Source organism: Pinus tabuliformis, chromosome J (assembly GCF_031772625.1).
Source record: "Pinus tabuliformis cultivar Carrire ecotype Pingquan chromosome J, CPIR1, whole genome shotgun sequence".
In the NCBI taxonomy this organism is placed as follows: Eukaryota; Viridiplantae; Streptophyta; class Pinopsida; order Pinales; family Pinaceae; genus Pinus; species Pinus tabuliformis.
Genome location: NC_142295.1, coordinates 934,342,927 through 934,360,820, shown reverse-complemented (window position 1 = coordinate 934,360,820; position 17,894 = coordinate 934,342,927). Strand labels below are relative to the sequence as shown.

Below are 17,894 nucleotides of genomic sequence, written 5' to 3'. Positions count from 1 at the left end.
GTTCGCGAAGACTGGGCAGTGATCCTTGTCATGCCCTTGACCCTTGCATTTTAGGCACCAAACTTCTTCGCGCGCCTTTGGCCGAGTTGTTCTGTCCTGCTTTAGACTTTGCATTTCGAGACAAAGGTTTTGCAACTGTGCATGAATCTGTTGAACCCCCAGATTAGCATCCTGCATTGGTGTCTCATGCAGCCTCATCGCGATTTCCAGAGCTTCTGCCTGGGTCCCAATCTTCTGTTGTGATAGCGCAACCCTTAGGTGGGGCAGGAGCGAGGCCACAAACCATTCGCGGTGCTGCCCATCAGTTAGGTTCATGTTGGCTTCACGGATCGTACACTTCAGTCTTTGATCCAAATCCCAAGGCATCTCCCCCGACTTCATCATGATCTCCTTGAATCCCACAATCGACTGTGCTTGAGACTTAGGTCTAGTGAATTCTCTATTCAGCGCGGCCTGGATATCTGCCAACGTGGACATTGGGTTATCAGTACTGTACTTAATGTACCATGTTAGTGCTCGATCCTACAGAGCATTGACTAGCGTAGCTTTCTTCATTTGGTCAACCGTGATACCCTGGGCTTTCCATACAACCTTTGCGACAAACCAAAACTGGTCCAGGTCTTCATTCCCTACGCCCTTGAATATAGGTAGTTTTACAGAGTTCGCCATATTGAACAGCGGTGGAGGTGGTGGTGGTGTGGGTGATGGGGTGAGCGGTCGAGGCGAGGATGGAGGCGGTGTAGATGGATGAGGCGAGGGTGGAGGCGGTGTAGGTATTCATGGGAACCCTTGTCTTATCAACTGACTAGCGCTCAGGGGAGAAGTCTGAGGTGCTCCTTCGTCGTTACTCAAAGGACGCCCGATTAGCGGGCTATACTCAAGACCTTTTCTTCCTCCGTCCTTGAAATACTTTCCGCTTCGCGTAGCTCCAAACATCAAGGTAACCGCATAACCTGTTGTTCACACAAGAGAATCTTAATCCAAGTGTTTAGCGATTTTAAATACTTACCTCGTGGTCCTTTAAAGAAGCGGCGCTTTGCTTCGTCGTAACTAACAGAGGATCGACCACAAACTCTGTCACAAATCCTCCTATGATGCAGTCGAGCCAATGGTCGACAGCGCGCGCGATCTTATCTTCAGAAGCTTCCAATCTCCTTACTAACTCCGGTGTCCAAACAATCGGATTGTCAAGCCTCCACCTTCCTTGGTCGTCTGCCAACTTCGCGATCCACTCGTATAACTCAACTGGGAAGGAACAAAAGAAGATTTTGTGTATTTCTGTGTACAGGTATCTGTCCAACCACTGTTCTTTCGTCAATCACGGGTTCTTGTTTTCTTGTGCTGCAAATTTGTGGATTTTTCTATCCAACCATTTTTCGATCTCCTTCTTAGTTGGATTCCAATGATACGACATCACACATCTCGTTATGCAGATCCCGGTCCCGACAACGGAACCATTTGTTGGCTTGATGGGCCCTGACCCAGGTTCAGCGTTAGTTAGCCAAGCAAATCCCTACACTACTGGCCCTTTCGGCATCAGTCCGCAGAGCGCAGACCAAAGTCTCACCTGAAGCAGTATAGGGGGATGCAAGAACCAAGTTTCCACACCCTGAGATGGTTGTGATGACGGTTTTCCACCTTAATCCCTTCCTTCACGTAGATCGATAAGCCTTTAGAGCTTATCGATGTGCTTCCTATTCTATCTTTCAGAACCTCTGCGAAGGTATCCGACTGTCCTTTGCGCAACCCTAAACAATGATTTAGCCACTTACGCGCATCTGTAACTATGTTACTGTCTTGTTCCCTAATTATCTTAGTGGTTAGCCAACTTTATCATGCAATTAAGATTATCCTCGCGTAAACATACATTATTACTTGCATTCAACTAACAGATAGAAATAGATACATTCACACATCAATTTAACATTATAATGTAAACCCAGAACTTAACATATCATAATCGGATGCAATAATTAGAGACAGAAAACACAGTGATTCCAGAATACTTCTCTTTATTTATGATTCAAGTTCCCAGTACAAACTCTATCCGCCCTGTGCACACAGCTGCAAGGGTCTATGCACTCAGCTGCGGACTTCCACCCTAGGCCTCTGCGCACTCAGCTATAGAGCCTCTTCCTATGCTAAGACTCTCGCTCTTAGCTCACCCAAACTTACCAATGACTCATGACTTCTTACTTACTTTTTCTTCTTGTCTACTTAGATCTTCTAAGACTTCCCTTTTTATACAATCCCATGGTTCGCGGACCATGGGTAGATCTCAAAACCGACAAAACTTATCTAAACTAAGGGCAGAAAATCCTTTTAACTTTAGACATCTTTCGCGCTCAGCGACCACAAAATGCGGAGACTTTACATTTCTTTACACAAAATTCGTGTCTTCTATCCCAAAACTTGGGTGTTTTAAACCCAAAATTGACCCCCAGGGGCCCCGTTCCCAACAACTCTCCATCTATGCTCCATTCAATGCTCTCTCCCATCTAGCATACTTTTTTAAGGAAGGTGGGTCATCTATTAGAAGGTATATTAACCATTTCTGTAATCATGTTCTTTCATTTGATGTTTGTAGAATTTCCTACTGTAGATCACCTAATAATGCAATATACTAAAGCAAAATACTTGATCTACTTCTACAAACAAACTTGTGGAAACTTAATCGATTTTGAGCAAGATCAAATAGAACACATATAACAGATGAAGAAGAAACAATCACACATGAACACAGAAGAATACTCTGGGGAAAGCCTCAGCTAAAAACCCCGATCTCTGTATTATCATACAAGTGGAAATATCTCCGGATTACACAAAGCTTTAGCTCACAAGCTATCCAACTCTTAGTACAATCCCTCAATGCTGCTCATAGACTAAATAGACACAACATATGCCTTCCTCCAATCCTTCAAGCCTCCTATTTCCTTGTGCAGTTTCTCCTAGGTCCTCTGGCTGCCACCTGTGTGAATTCACCTCTCACACAACTCACCAAACTCAGAAGTAACTGCGCAATCCTGAAGGAGATAATTCCTTCTGCATGGATGAGTTTCCTATATAGGAAAATTCCTCCAACTGATAGTACACTGTCCCGTCCTCTGATCTCAACTGGTTCTCTGACTGAACTGACATGCATGAGTTATTTATGAGAGAATATTCAGTTATCTGGAGAACACTAGTTGCATGCATGCATGCATTAACTGATTGAACTCACAATCAGTTCCACAAACTGTTGGAACTAATCTAACTGGACTTAACTCAGTTAACTGAGCTAACTAATTACAACTCAAAGTACAACTCATCCTGATCTCCTTAATTAAGGGATAACTTCCTCAATCAAATTAATAACTGTTGCATGTCTTCTCATAGACTTCATGTTTGATTTTCTCCAACTAATTAACTCAAGATGAATTAATTAATTATTTTTCAAACAACTAATGAGACTAAATTCGAATTTTAATTCTCAATTTTAATTCAAGGACTAATTAAAATTGGAATCTATCCCGAAATGCTATTTATAGCAATGCTATTTTTAGCATTTCTATTTTATCATTCCTTGTTGCTATATCCAACACTGGTACCTGAAATGCTATTTATAGCATTTCTATTTTTAGCATTTCTTGTTGCCATTTTCAACACTCCCTCTCAACAAGAAAGGTATTCACCTCGAACCCAATCCTGAACCTTTGGAATGTTCTACATGCAACACTTCTCCCTAGTGTTGGTGCTCCAACAACTCTAGAAACAAAAAAATATCCAACCTGAATCTGAATGATGCCTCTGTCATCAAAGTTTCTGACTGCTATTGCCTCTATCGACTGAAAAACTTTGCACCACTATGCTCTTCAGTATCTGACTGCTCTAGCTTCTGTCACTTTGATCTCTAATTGCATCAATCCCACTGATTCCTCCTGCTGCATCCGTGCTGCTGCTGGTCCTATCTCCCAACATGCATCCGCACTGCACCTCCTCATCATGTTGCAACGTGCTGCCCACTGCTGCACTGCAACTCAGTTACTAAGAAGTAAGTAATTGATCTCCCAACTGACCTCCCTGTTGGGCTAGAAACACCCTCTGATGCTGAAGCTTTCTCTGTCGTTCCATCAGCATCTGTCTCTACCCACTTAACCAGTCCTGCTACTCCTCGCCGGGGCTCCCATAGCAAGGTCTAATAAAAAAGGTTTGGTACCTCAAAGATCCTACCCCTATTTCAGCGTTCTTGGGACTGTCACTCCACATCACCCCACCTCCTACCTGGAGGTATGGATGCATGTGATCCCTCTGCCCAGTGGGCTCGAAATTTCCCCCTACTGGAGGTTTCTGCATGAGTGGATGCCTCCACTCGATCTCCTCTCGGCTTCTCCAGTTGTGGCTGCTCCACAACCTCCGAGGCTGCTTCACCAATTGTGGCTCCTCCACAATTGTCTGAGACTTTTTCTCGTGCTGCATGTTAAGAGGTAATGTACTCTCCCTCTCAACCACCAAGTCTCCAACAGTTGCCTTGCTCCTCAAGGGTTTTCATGCATCTTGAACCTCAAGAGCATATAGGTTCTTGACTCGTGAACCGATCTGCTTCACCTGTCTCGTGGTGATGTGTCTAAGGAAAACCTTTCCCTTACTGAAGACTACATCATAGCCTTTGTCTTCTAGCATCACGATCGATACCAAGTTCTTCTTCAGTCCTCACACATACTTCGCATCTGTCAAGGTAATGCGAGCTCCATGCTCCCTCTGAAAAGAAACTGTGCCCACACCTGAAACACTATACTTTTCATCATTACCCATCGCTATGAGTATCTGAAGGTCTTTCTCCTCCAAGGTATTGAACAAACTCTTATCGCTGGTCATGTGGAATGAGGCTCCACTGTCAAGAAACCAACCACAACCCATCATCGATGAAACCAGGCATGCGATGAGGGTAAAATCCAATTCGAACTGAGAGGCCAATGCCTCACCTTCAGATCCTTCTTTGGATCCCATCTTGGATTTCTTCAATGGACAATTTGTTGCATAATGACCCACCTCAAGACAATGAAAGCATCGCACTTTCAATTTGTCAATCTTCTTCCCACCATGGGAAGAACTCGATTTGGAATGAGAATTCTTCTCCTTCCCTTTCTTTGCCTTACTCGCTAAGGCGCAATTCCATCTCTGGTGCTTCTCCTTATCTCCTCTTGCATCAAATCTGACCACAGTCGTTCCCAATCTGGCGGTTTCTCTCTTCCATTTACCGAGTCTTGGTAGCTATGCCAACTCTTAGGAAGACCGAGGAGAGCAAGACTCACCATGTCATCATCGGCTGTCGTGATCCCTACACTTCCAAGCTCATCCCTGCAGGTGGTGAGCTTGTTCAGATATGTAGAGATCGTGTTGCCCTTTTCACACTTGATTTTCCGAAGCTTGTCTTTCAACGCGAGCTTCCTTTGATTGTTGTTGTTCTGATATAGATCCTTCAATGTTTTCCACGTTGAAAACGGTGTCTCCTTCCCATGGAGACTCGAGACAATGTGGTATCGAACTCCCTCCAGAAGAATCCTCCTCGCTCTAGCCACACATTTCTTCCATTCCGCCAATTCTTGGGCATTAGTAGCTGCTGGCTTGGGGACTTCTTGATCAATGAAGTCCTTCAAACCGTTGTCCTCTAATACCACTTCCATGCGATCCTTCTAGGCTATATAATTCGAGTTGCCATCAAGGGCATACTCGAGTCTCAAACCGTTGAACGTCGTTGGTGAAATTTGAGATGTGATAAGAATTTGAATTCTATGATCAGGAACTTCAAACTTCGAACTTCTCCCTTCTTTGTATACTGTTCTCTGCTTTGATCACCTTTGCTCCGATACCATGTAGAATTTCCCACTATAGATCACCTGATAATGCAATATACTAAAGCAAAATACTTGATCTACTTCTACAAACAAACTTGCGGAAGCTTAATCGATTTTGAACAAGATCAAATAGAACACATATAACAGATGAAGAAGAAACAATCACATGAACACAGAAGAATACTCTGGGGAAAGCCTCAGCTAAAAACCCCGATCTCTGTATTATCATACAAGTGGAAATATCTCCGGATTACACAAAGCTTTAACTCACATGCTATCCAGCTCTCAGTACAATCCCTCAATGCTGCTCATAGACTGAATAGACACAACATATGCCTTCCTCCAGTTCTCCAAGCCTCCTATTTCCTTGCGCAGTTTCTCTTGGGTCCTCTGGCTACCACCTGTGTGAATTCACCTCTCACACAACTCACCAAACTTAGAAGTAACTGCGCAATCCTGAAGGAGGTAATTCCTTCTGCATGGATGAGTTTCCTATATAGGAAAATTCCTCCAACTGATAGTACATTGTCCCTTCCTCTGATCTCAACTGGGTCTCTGACTGAACTGACATGCATGAGTTATTTATGAGAGAATATTCAGTTATCTGGAGAACACTAGTTACATGCATGCATGCATTAACTGACTGAATTCATAATCAGTTCCACAAACTGCTGGAACTAATCTAACTGGACTTAACTCAGTTAACTGAGCTAACTAATTACAACTCAAAGTACAACTCATCATGATCTCCTTAATTAAGGGATAACTTCCTCAATTAAAGTGATAACTGTTGCATGTCTTCTCATAGACTTATGTTTGATTTTCTGCAACTAATTAACTCAAGATGAATTAATTAATTATTTTTCAAACAGCTAGTGAAACTAAATTTTAATTTTAATTCAGGGACTAATTAAAATTGGAATCTATCTCGAAATGCTATTTATAGCAATGCTATTTTTAGCATTTCTATTTTATCATTCCTTGTTGCTATATCCAACATTGGTACCTGAAATGTTATTTATAGCAATGCTATTTATAACATTTCTATTTTTAGCATTTCTTGTTGCCATTTTCAACACTCCCTCTCAACAAGAAAGGCATTCAACTCAAACCCGATCCTGAACCTTTGGAATGTTCTGCATGCAACACTTCTCCCTAGTGTTGTTGCTCCAACAACTCTAGAAACAAAAAATATCCAACCTGAATTTGAATAATGCCTCTGTCATCAAAGTCTCTGACTGCTATTGCCTCTGTCGACTGAAAAACTCTGCACCACTGTGCTCTTTAGTATCTGACCGCTCTAGCCTCTGTCACTTTGATTTTTGACTGCATCAATCCCACTGATTCCTCCTGCTGCATCCGTGCTACTACTGGTCCTATCTCCCAACATGCATCTGCACTGCACCTCCTCTCATCATGTTGTATTGTGCTGCCCACTACTGCACTGCAACTCAGTTACTAAGAAGTAAGTAATTGATCTCCCAACTGACCTCCCTGTAGGGCTAGAAACACCCTCTGATGCTAAAGCTTCCTCTGTCGCTCCATCTGCATCTGTCTCTACCCACTTAGCTAGTCCTGCTACTCCTCGTCGGGGCTCCCGTAGCAAGGTCTAATCAAAGAGGTTGGGTACTTCAAAGATCTTACCCCTATTTCAGTCTTCTTGGGACTGTCACTCCACATTGCCCCACCTCCTACCTGGAGGTATGGATGCATGTGATCCCTTTGCCCACTTGGCTCAAAATTTCCCCCTACTGGAGGTTTCTGCATGAGTGGATGCCTCCACTCGATCTCCTCTCGGCTTCTCCAGTTGTGGCTACTCCACAACCTCCTGAAGCTGCTTCACCAATTGTGGCTCCTCCACAATTGTCTGAGACTTTTTCTAGTGCTGCATGTTGAGAGGTAATGTACTCTCCCTCTCAACCACCAAGTCTCCAACAGTTGCCTTGCTCCTCAAGGCTTTGCATGCATCTTGAAACTCAAGATCACATAGGTTCTTGACTTGTGAACCGATCTGCTTCACCTGTCTCGTGGTGATGTGTCTAAGGAAAACCTTTCCCTTACTGAAGACTACATCATAGCCTTTGTCTTCCAGCATCGCGATCGATACCAAGTTCTTCTTCAGTGCTGGCACATACTTCACATCTGTCAAGGTAATGCGAGCTCCATGCTCCCTTTGAAAAGAAACCGTGCCCACACCTGAAACACTATACTTTTCATCATTACCCATCGCTATGAGTATCTGAAGGTCTTTCTCCTCCAAGGTATTGAACAAACTCTTATTGCCGGTCATGTGGAATGAGGCTCCACTGTCAAGAAACCAACCACAACCCATCATTGATGAAACCATGCATGCGATGAGGGTAAAATCCAATTCGAACTGAGAGGCCAATGCCTCACCTTCAGATCCTTCCTTGGATCCCATCTTGGATTTCTTCAATGGACAATTTGTTGCATAATGGCCCACCTTATGACAGTGAAAGCATCGCACTTACGTTTTGTCAATCTTCTTCCCACCATGGGAAGAACTCGATTTGGAATGAGAATCCTTCTCCTTCCCTTTCTTTGCCTTACTCGCTAAGGCTCAATTTTCTTCATCCTCCTTGGATGAAGAACCATCTCTAGTGCTTCTCCTTATCTCCTCCTGCATCAGATCCGAGCACAGTTGTTCCCAATCTAGCAGCTTCTCTCTTCCATTTACTGAGTCTTGGTAGCTAAGCCAGCTCTTAGGAAGACTGAGGAGAGCAAGACTCACCATGTCATCATCGGCTGTCGTGATTCCTACACTTCCAAGCTCATCTCTGTAGGTGGTGAGCTTGTTCAGATATGTAGAGATTGTGTCGCCCTTTTCACACTTGATTTTCCGAAGCTTGTCTTTTAGCGCCAGCTTCCTCTGATCGCTGCTGTTCTGATATAGATCCTTCAATGTTTTCCACATTGAAAACGGTGTCTCCTTCCCATGGAGACTCAAGACAATGTGGTCTCGAACTCCCTCCAGAAGAATCCTCCTCGCTCTAGCCACACATTTCTTCCATTCCGCCAATTCTTGGGCATTAGCTGCTGCTGGCTTGGGGACTTCTTGATCAATGAAGTCCTTCAAACCGTTGTCCTCTAATACCGCTTCCATGCGATCCTTCCAGGCTATATAATTCGAGCTGCCATCAAGGGCATACTCGAGTCTCAAACCGTTGAACGCCATTGGTGAAATTTGAGATGTGATAAGAATTCGAATTTTATAATCAGGAACTTCAAACTTCGAACTTCTCGCTTCTTTGTATATTGTTCTCCTCTTTGATCACCTTTTCTCCGATAACATGTAGAATTTCCCACTGTAGATCACCTGATAATGCAATATACTAAAGCAAAATACTTGATCTACTTCTACAAACAAACTTGCGGAAGCTTAATCGATTTTGAGCAAGATCAAATAGAACACATATAACAGATGAAGAAGAAACAATCACACATGAACACAGAAGAATACTCTGGGAAAAGCCTCAGCTAAAAACCCCGATCTCTGTATTATCATACAAGTGGAAATATCTCCGGATTACACAAAGCTTTAGCTCACAAGCTATCTAGCTCTCAGTACAATCCCTCAATGTTGCTCATAGACTGAATAGACACAACATATACCTTCCTCTAGTCCTCCAAGCCTCCTGTTAGTGTCAGTCTTTCCAGCCTTCCTCCAGTGATCAAATATGCTCTTACAAAGTGATTTTGAAGTGTCAAGGTCAAATTTTGTCATTTCAATGAGTCTTCAAGCAAAATTTGGTCACTAGGTCTTAGGTCTAGGGTTTACTTTCACTCCTTCTAAAATTGCCCAAATGCCAATCTATGTCACTATTCAACTGAGTCTATCATCATTCATAGGGTTGTCATTATCATGTCAATGTCTATTGAGTCATTTTACACCTTGTTCATGCTTCAGTTGCGCCTAGGCAAGGTTCATTTCCCTCTCCTAGGGTTTTGAAGGCAATTTCTCTTGGACGGTCAAATCATCGGCAAAACTTGTTTCCTGATGTTCATACACCTTCCCCTATCCTTAAAGTACCTTACCAAATGCTTCCCATCACTGAGATTCCCCAAATTCCTCATTTTCACACAAACCCTAGTTTCTAGCTACAACCTGGCAATTTTCTAGGTTGGGCCTGTGTTTTGCCCTTTTGGACCCCTTCCCCTCACTCAATCTCTGAGATTCCACTTTCCCCTACTTCCTAACATCCCTCCCTACTTCCAAAAATTTCCCCAAAAATTTAGAAGCCCCTTATCCCCTTCATTTCCCTTCATTTCGACAAAATTCCTTGTTTCACACATCGGGATAAGTTTCACCCAAAAGATGTTTCAGAGCAATAGAAGATGAATTTTGGAAAACTGAGAGAGGTTTTTGTCCACAACATGCCAAAGAAGAAAAACCTCCTTCACTTTTTGCACAGGTGTCATGGTTTTAAAGAAATGTCAAAATTACAATCGCCAGATCCAGGGAGGTTGGCCAAGGCACTAAAAAGACGGAAAAGGCCCGATTCACTCCAAATTTTGGCCAAAGCCTCTTTGACTAAGCATGGTACTTGATTGGGGACTTCCAGCCCAAATTTCAAGAAATTTGGAGAAAATTTTGTCAATTGTGAATTTCTTGTGCCAAACACAGGGTTTCTTCACCAACGCGTAGCGCACCGCGCGCGACCCTTTAGATGGGCAACTCCATTTCAGGAAAACCCAGCATTTTTAGATTTGTCATGCAAAAATACACCTGCTCAGCAATTACCAAGAGGTTTCATCAAGTTTTGAGCCTCCGGAAGGTCAAAAAACAAGCAAAAAATAACTTTCTGCCACCTTTTTGACACACAGGAAGCAGTCTTGGGAGATTGCAATTTTGGAGGGGCAAATAACCACCAAATTCAGAAATTCCACTTGGGTTGGAAAGTAGACATCCAGACCTTTCCAACAAGCCCACTTTTGCCTCATTTGGACACCTGGAAGTGCCTCAAAAGTTGCTCCAAAGGCGCGCTACGCGTTCAGAATCAGGGCGCTACGCGTTGGGCAATTTTCACAGAAATGCACCTACAGCTCAGCAAAACGCAGTTTTGACTAGGTTTGACTTTTTGGAGTGGATTTTGATCCTCCTTGATGTAAATGATGGAATTTTATGATACTTTGACACTTATTTATCTCTTCTAGAAGATTCATTCATGAAATAGGCAAAATTTAATGAATGAATTGGTTTCCTAGCTTATAGAGGCAAGTTGTTTTGACTGCCTAGTTTTCAGTGCTTAGTTTAGAATTGGTTGAAACAGCTCCTAGGATAGTGAGCTCGACCCCTAGAGGCAAGGAAAGATGTTAGATTGCCTATATTATGTACTTTCTTGGTCATTTTCATGGTTGGACTCTTGAGGGAGAAAGCTTCTATTGTATTACTCATTGTATCTCTGCAATTTTGGCAAAGGAAGAGAGGCCAGGGTTTTGCAGTTCTTTTTGGGATTCCTGTGGTTACATGTATTGATGGTGTGTTTCTCTTTGTACTTGTAAGTTTGTTATGTGAATCATCTTCTTACTTTTCCTTCTGCAAATTAGGCAAATGAAGTGTTAAAGTAGAATTCATGATTGCCATGCTCTGCTTTTAAGTTTGCTTAATATCAATGTTTTCATCTGTTTAAGGAGAACTCAAGGTGTTTACTTGCTCTCCTTAGCTCCTCACCAGTCATTCTTGCCCATCTGACTCTTTCAAAGGCATCAATACAGTCTCCTACCTTGCCCCAAAGAACCCCCTGCAAAAACTGTGTCCAATCCCCGCACCCAAAATTGCCTTTCCCCGATTTTCCACCAAAATCCTAAAAATCTCAAATCAAACCTTTTATCAGTTTACTAGCCTAAAATCAGTGTTCTTTATTGGTTATCTCCGCCCTTTGAAGATATTTGCCGAGATATATCGGCGAGAGCCCTCTCCTGCCCCGTAGGGCTAGCTACGAGGCTAAGTGGTTTGATGTTGCCTTGGAGTTTGCCTTTCTCAGCCTGAGGTGAAATTTCAAGCCCTAACACCTCCTATTTCCTTATGCAGTTTCTCTTGGGTCCTCTGGCTGCCACCTGTATGAATTCACCTCTCACACAACTCACCAAACTCAGAAGTAACTGCGCAATCCTGAAGGAGATAATTCCTTCTGCATGGATGAATTTCCTATATAGGAAAATTCCTTCAACTGATAGTACATTGTCCCTTCCTCTGATCTCAACTAGGTCTCTGACTGAACTGACATGCATGAGTTATTTATGAGAGAATATTCAGTTATTTGGAGAACACTAGTTGCATGCATGCATGCATTAACTGACTGAACTCACAATCAGTTCCACACACTGTTGGAACTAATCTAATTGGACTTAACTCAATTAACTAAGCTAACTAATTACAACTCAAAGTACAACTCATCCTGATCTCCTTACTTAAGGGATAACTTCCTCAATCAAAGTGATAATTGTTGCATGTCTTCTCATAGCCTTCATGTTTGATTTTCGCCAACTAATTAACTCAAGATGAATTAATTAATTGTTTTTCAAACAGCTAGTGAGACTAAATTTGAATTTTAATTCTCAATTTTAATTCAGGGACTAATTAAAATTGGAATCTATACCGAAATGCTATTTATAGCAATGCTATTTTTAGCATTTTTATTTTATCATTCCTTGTTGCTATATCCAACACTGGTACCTGAAATGCTATTTATAACAATGTTATTTATAGCATTTCTATTTTTAGCATTTCTTGTTGCCATTTTCAACAATGTTAAGGGCATTCTAATATGAATCACAAGTTAAGCTAGATAATTGACTGCTCTTGATTGTACCCTTGTTCACATACTTCACCTAGGAAATTATCCTTAACCACTAGTCTAGTGTGACCTCCCCTGAGGCCCTCTTCCAGTGTTTAGGAGGGACACAAATAGGAGGCATTGATTGGTATAGCATACCGAAGGTAATCCATATTTACCACTTTCCATCTTTTCCTTATATTCACTTCCACTTTGCCGTTGATTGTCATTGTTCATTAGGAATAGTGCCCTATATCCACATCTTTGATTCAGGGCTCAATTTTTTTTCCCAAAGAGTTAGATACAGCTGAAAGAAATATAAAAGCAAGTGAAGTGAGAAATGAAGGAAATTGAAAAATGCAAAAGATGTTTAGGACATGTAATAAGCATGTGGACAAAAACCTATCATGATCTCTACCCCCCTCATGAGCCATCACTTAGTTCCTAAGCAATTCATTCTCTATCTCATTAAAGGAACATATGAATGTCCCAGTTCCAATGAGAGATAATTTGCTACATCTATAAGGGGTATTGGACAAACATAAAGCAAGTTGGTTATCTAAGCTATGTAAGAAATAAAAGAAAACCATTAAAGTAAAAGGCACACTAGGGGTGGAAAAAATAGGCCGAGGAAAGGGGTAACTCATGCCTCCACAATTTCTCCCTCTTATCATCATAATACTCAAAATGTTGGACCTCGTTCAGCTCATACCATGGCTATGGCCATCTTCTTTGAAGTCTTTGCCATTCCATGACCACATTTATCATATGCATCTATGGATTGATGGGCCTACCTAGGAAATGTCTCTCCCCTTGGGGGATGGAAGAGCTTAATAGGGATAATTACATAATCATCCCTAACACAAGTTTGGTAACTTGCCTACAAACCATCAACTAGAAAAACATTCGAAGGAAAGGTTTGTGTGAAGTATTTTTCTACCCCTAGCATTAAACATGCTCCACTATGATACTTTATTGGTTTTTGTCCCTAATGATGTTGATCTCACTTGGTCTTGAGGTGTGTTTCAGGTGGTTTCATATAGATACATTAGATGTCCCTCGAGGGATTCCTTGAGACCTTTCCAGCACATTGAGGAGGATGTCTTCCCAACAATTGTGACTTTGCAGCACCAACATTTCCTTTCCAAAGATCAACGTTGGACCTTGAGGAGCCTCCACATGGATGTATGGCCCCTTTTGCATCTCCAAACGCTGAGATGTTGAGCCAGGAACCTAGGACATTAGCTTGATCAATAATGTGCCCAAAGGACCCAGGATACCCCAAGCTAGCCTAATACCTACTTGATGAGCGTTGCCTTGTTCCAGAGTCCATATGAGGATGGAGATCACTTGAGATGCTTTGGGAGGGCTAGCAGACTCCTTTTTGAGGCTAACGTTGTGCCTTAGGTATACTATGTCACCCATGGATGGCTTAGGAGGGTGATGTAGGGCTACTTGATGATGACATATTGGATGACGAGATGCTACTTGGAGATGAACCCATTCATTTTGATGATATTCCTTGGAGTGAGGAGAACTCTTGGACCCACTTTGTCACTTGCTTGACAGATATGCCCATTTATGGAGGATGATGTCATGTTGGAGAGATTTAACTCCCACACGTGTGGAGGACTTGTGACATTTTATTATGATTCATCTACTTATAAAGCTATCTATAGGTGGGCTTGTAACCTATTAGCCTTGTTGAGCACTTTAAACAAATGTTTTAGGGATTTTTATTGTAAATTAAGGAAAAATGACTTGGTTTCCCTCATATAAATAGAGGGAAGTCATTTTCTTTTGGATCATCATCACACACATTCATTTCTTATTTCTCTTCTCTTGAGAGAGTGCGCACTAGTGTTTTCTCTTTTTCTCTTGGATACAATGGCTAAGTAGAGTCAAAATTGTGTTGGGGTGGATATTTATTTCATGGAGACACTATCTTGTGGATTGATGAAGTGATTATTGCTTGAATGGTGTAAGTTTGATGCTATTTTCTTTCATTTTGTGTGTAATATTTTAAATTAGGGTTTATCTTGTGCCATATTGAAAAGTGCAATCTTTTTATGAACTCTTGTTTCTGTATATTTATGCAAAAATTTTCATTCAAGAATCCATCAAAGGAACTTGTTTTCATGCATCCTTTGACCTTAATTCTCCTATGAAAGAAGTTGCTAGGGTTTCTAAGGGAAGCGAAATGTCTTCCACCGTACTTCATCCAAGGTCCTCCTACTTTGACCTTGACCTATTTGACTCCATTGCCCAATTGAATAAAGTCACCTGTCTTGTTGTGTTGGCCACTCTAGATTTCTATATTTTCTCCTTTTCATTGTAACTAGGAGTAGGGTTTGGTCAAAATCTGAATTTAATAACATTTTTATACTGATATATTATTATTCTTTAGGTAGGAATCACATTTATTAATGTTTTAAAAGAAAAATATCTCATTTATTGCACATTCTACTATCAAACTTAGGGCTGAGGTCATAGGTTTATGTTGCTATTTTGTGTATTTTCATCCATTAAAAGCTTCTTGTTAACCTATCCCTTGTTTACACTTCAATCCTTTGTTGATCTTATCCTTTATAGGCTATTTCTTAGTTGCTATATGGTTTTGAACGCTGTAAATCTGCCCAGCATTGAAACCCTAACTTATAACAGCCTCTTCTTAGCTTATTGGGGTTGGTTGAAAGTGTAATTGAACGTAAATCATATTTTGGCCTCCAAGGCTTTGCCATTACCTTCTTCCATAACCATTAAGTTCTCATTACCATTGAGCCTTTATTGGAGATCCTTCTACATGATATTGTTAGCAAGATCCTTAGAAAGACATTTGGCTTAGAACCCTTGTCATATAACCTCAAGTCTTGCAGAGAAGCCTCCCTTGTGGGGATAACATCCAACCACTAAATAACAGGAGAGAGGCCACTAAGGTGACAGTGGTGGCTGACGTCTTTGTTTCCAAAAGACCTAGGTTGCCTAGTGAGGCTTTGCATTAGGCCTGCTAGATTTTGTGGTAACAGTGACCACTCACCTACTCAAAGTCCTTTGAATTTCGAACTTGTCACATTTTACCAGCACAAAGCAATTTCTTAAACCCTGATTTGCTAAGATAGAACTCACAAATGTACAAGCAGGAATACTTTCTCTAAATGAATTCAAACTATAAGAACTGGCACTATAATAATGGAGAGGAGAAATCCAAATTGATGAAAGAAGGAAAAATAACCTTAACAATAATCCCAAAAACAGAGGAAATGGGTGAATAAAACCTAAGAGATATCTACTGATTTCAGCTAGACTTCTGATCCAATTTCCCCTAAACCCAACATTGACACAAACTATCAGCCACTAGATAACTCCAAGAATTAGACTAACAATTCCTGAGCTCTTAGACTTATAGGGAAGATTAATAGATATGGTAACACAACCAACACTTGAGGCAATCCTTTAGAGCAAAATTCCTAGACACAAATCCAATACACAGACCATGCAACTGGTGCCAACAAATAGCCCAATGAGAAGATTTAAACATACTAGAGATATGATACCCGTCAGATCAAGGCTGCCAAGATGTCCAATTCAGTCACCTGCTCTCTAAAATCCCACAGGGAATACACACTATAATTCTAAGCTCTTCCAATTCTGGAGCATGGGTAAATGCTCACATGCTGCTAGTATTAAAATGCATCCTTTGAGCTCCCATATCCAAGCAAGGATAATGATGCTTTCATTGCTTGCTTATGTGATATTTGATGTTGATGGGTTTAAACGCCAATCCAAGGGGATACACATGGAATAAAATAGGCGATGCTACCCCTATTTTTCAAGAGTACACTAAGCTCTAAAATCGTGGTTACATTAGCCCATTAATCACAATTAAATTGAGGCTCCCCTTAGCATGGAAGGAGGAGATTTCCTGAAAGTGCTTGTCTCCCTTTTAGTCCCAGTAATGCTGATTGCCAACTTCTTGTCCATTGGAGTCACTTTGCCAATCATGGCTCTAATGATGACCATAGAATTCCCGACTATGTTCAAAGATCTGATGTCCTCTTCCTTGGCTATGAGGATGCCTCGCACTAGGCCCCTACCTAGTTGTTGATGGCATGTTCTAGGCCCCACACATATAAAGCCACTATATCTCCTCTGGGATTGAGGATAATCCCCCTCACCTGCCACCCTTGAAAGATAGATATTCGTTGTTGCTAAATGGCGTGTGTTTATGAATGGGTTGCAAAATATTTTTGAATATGATGGACCAAAGTTCTAAACACAATATTCGACTTGTAATGTTTTATTTATGATACACAATTATTAGAGAGATAGTGCTGAATTTGATAGAAATATTTGGAAATTTGAAATTGTTAATTCACATCATAAATGGCGTGCTGTAATTATTTGCATGTTAATAAATATAAATATAATTATGTTTATGCTAAATCAATACCCTTTATATATATTTTTAAATCTATGAGGGGAAAAGGATAAGCTTATTCCTCCAACCCAGTATAACATGTTCCAAGCTTGGGTTTGCTATGATGAAAATATCTGTATTTGATCCCACTGCTGTTGAGACTGGATAGTAATGACATTAGTCATGCTAGAACTATTTTTTAATTCTGACCTCAATTTGATTGTTTTTATTCACTTACAGGAACTTAGGGGTGTAGGTTGCGGGTGCTTTGTAATGGTTATGCTGCCTATCATAATATCTTCCCCATATGGGCTCTAGCTGAATATCGTCGTCATGTTCTGCAATCATAATGTATATGTTTGTCATATCTGTCATATTTCTTAAAGGTAAGTTTTTGGCCATAAACTGAATTTTGAGGGAGGTTAGAATGATCTCTAATCATCTGCAATAAGATGGTTTATTAGTTTGTAATATTTAATGATTGCAATACAATCTTGCATGTGTAATAATCTGGTAAAATAGCGTTTGCTATGCAATCATTGCGTGAATGAAGTACCTGTTGATGTCTCTCTGAAATAGTAATTAACTTTCTATGGCTTGGATTATCATTGAAATAGTTTTATCAATAATCATGCTTGTGGTGTTAATTTTTATATCGCTTAGATCATGATGGAAGAAATTTTGTTACCCATAATGCTTATGGTTTTTGTTCACCATTAGTTTCACTTTCTCACAAATAGTTTGAGAATGAACAACAAAATTAGTGTTGCCCTTGATTCTTCTTGCTTTGCTCTCTCTTAATTGTTTTCATTCCTTATCATGAGAAGAATGGTTGAAATATAAATA

The 17,894-nt window shown here is 40.9% G+C and overlaps 1 pseudogene across 1 annotated transcript in view; it reads left to right on the top strand.

Annotated features, from left to right (window-relative positions):
* Nucleotides 1-17,654, top strand: part of LOC149229841 (cycloartenol synthase-like) — a 377,687-nt pseudogene extending 360,033 nt beyond the window's left edge. The window contains exon 18 of the transcript XR_016247969.1: nt 17,289-17,654. The product of XR_016247969.1 is annotated as a cycloartenol synthase-like (transcript). The remainder of the gene's footprint in view (nt 1-17,288) is intronic.
* Nucleotides 17,655-17,894: the final 240 nt, after the last annotated feature.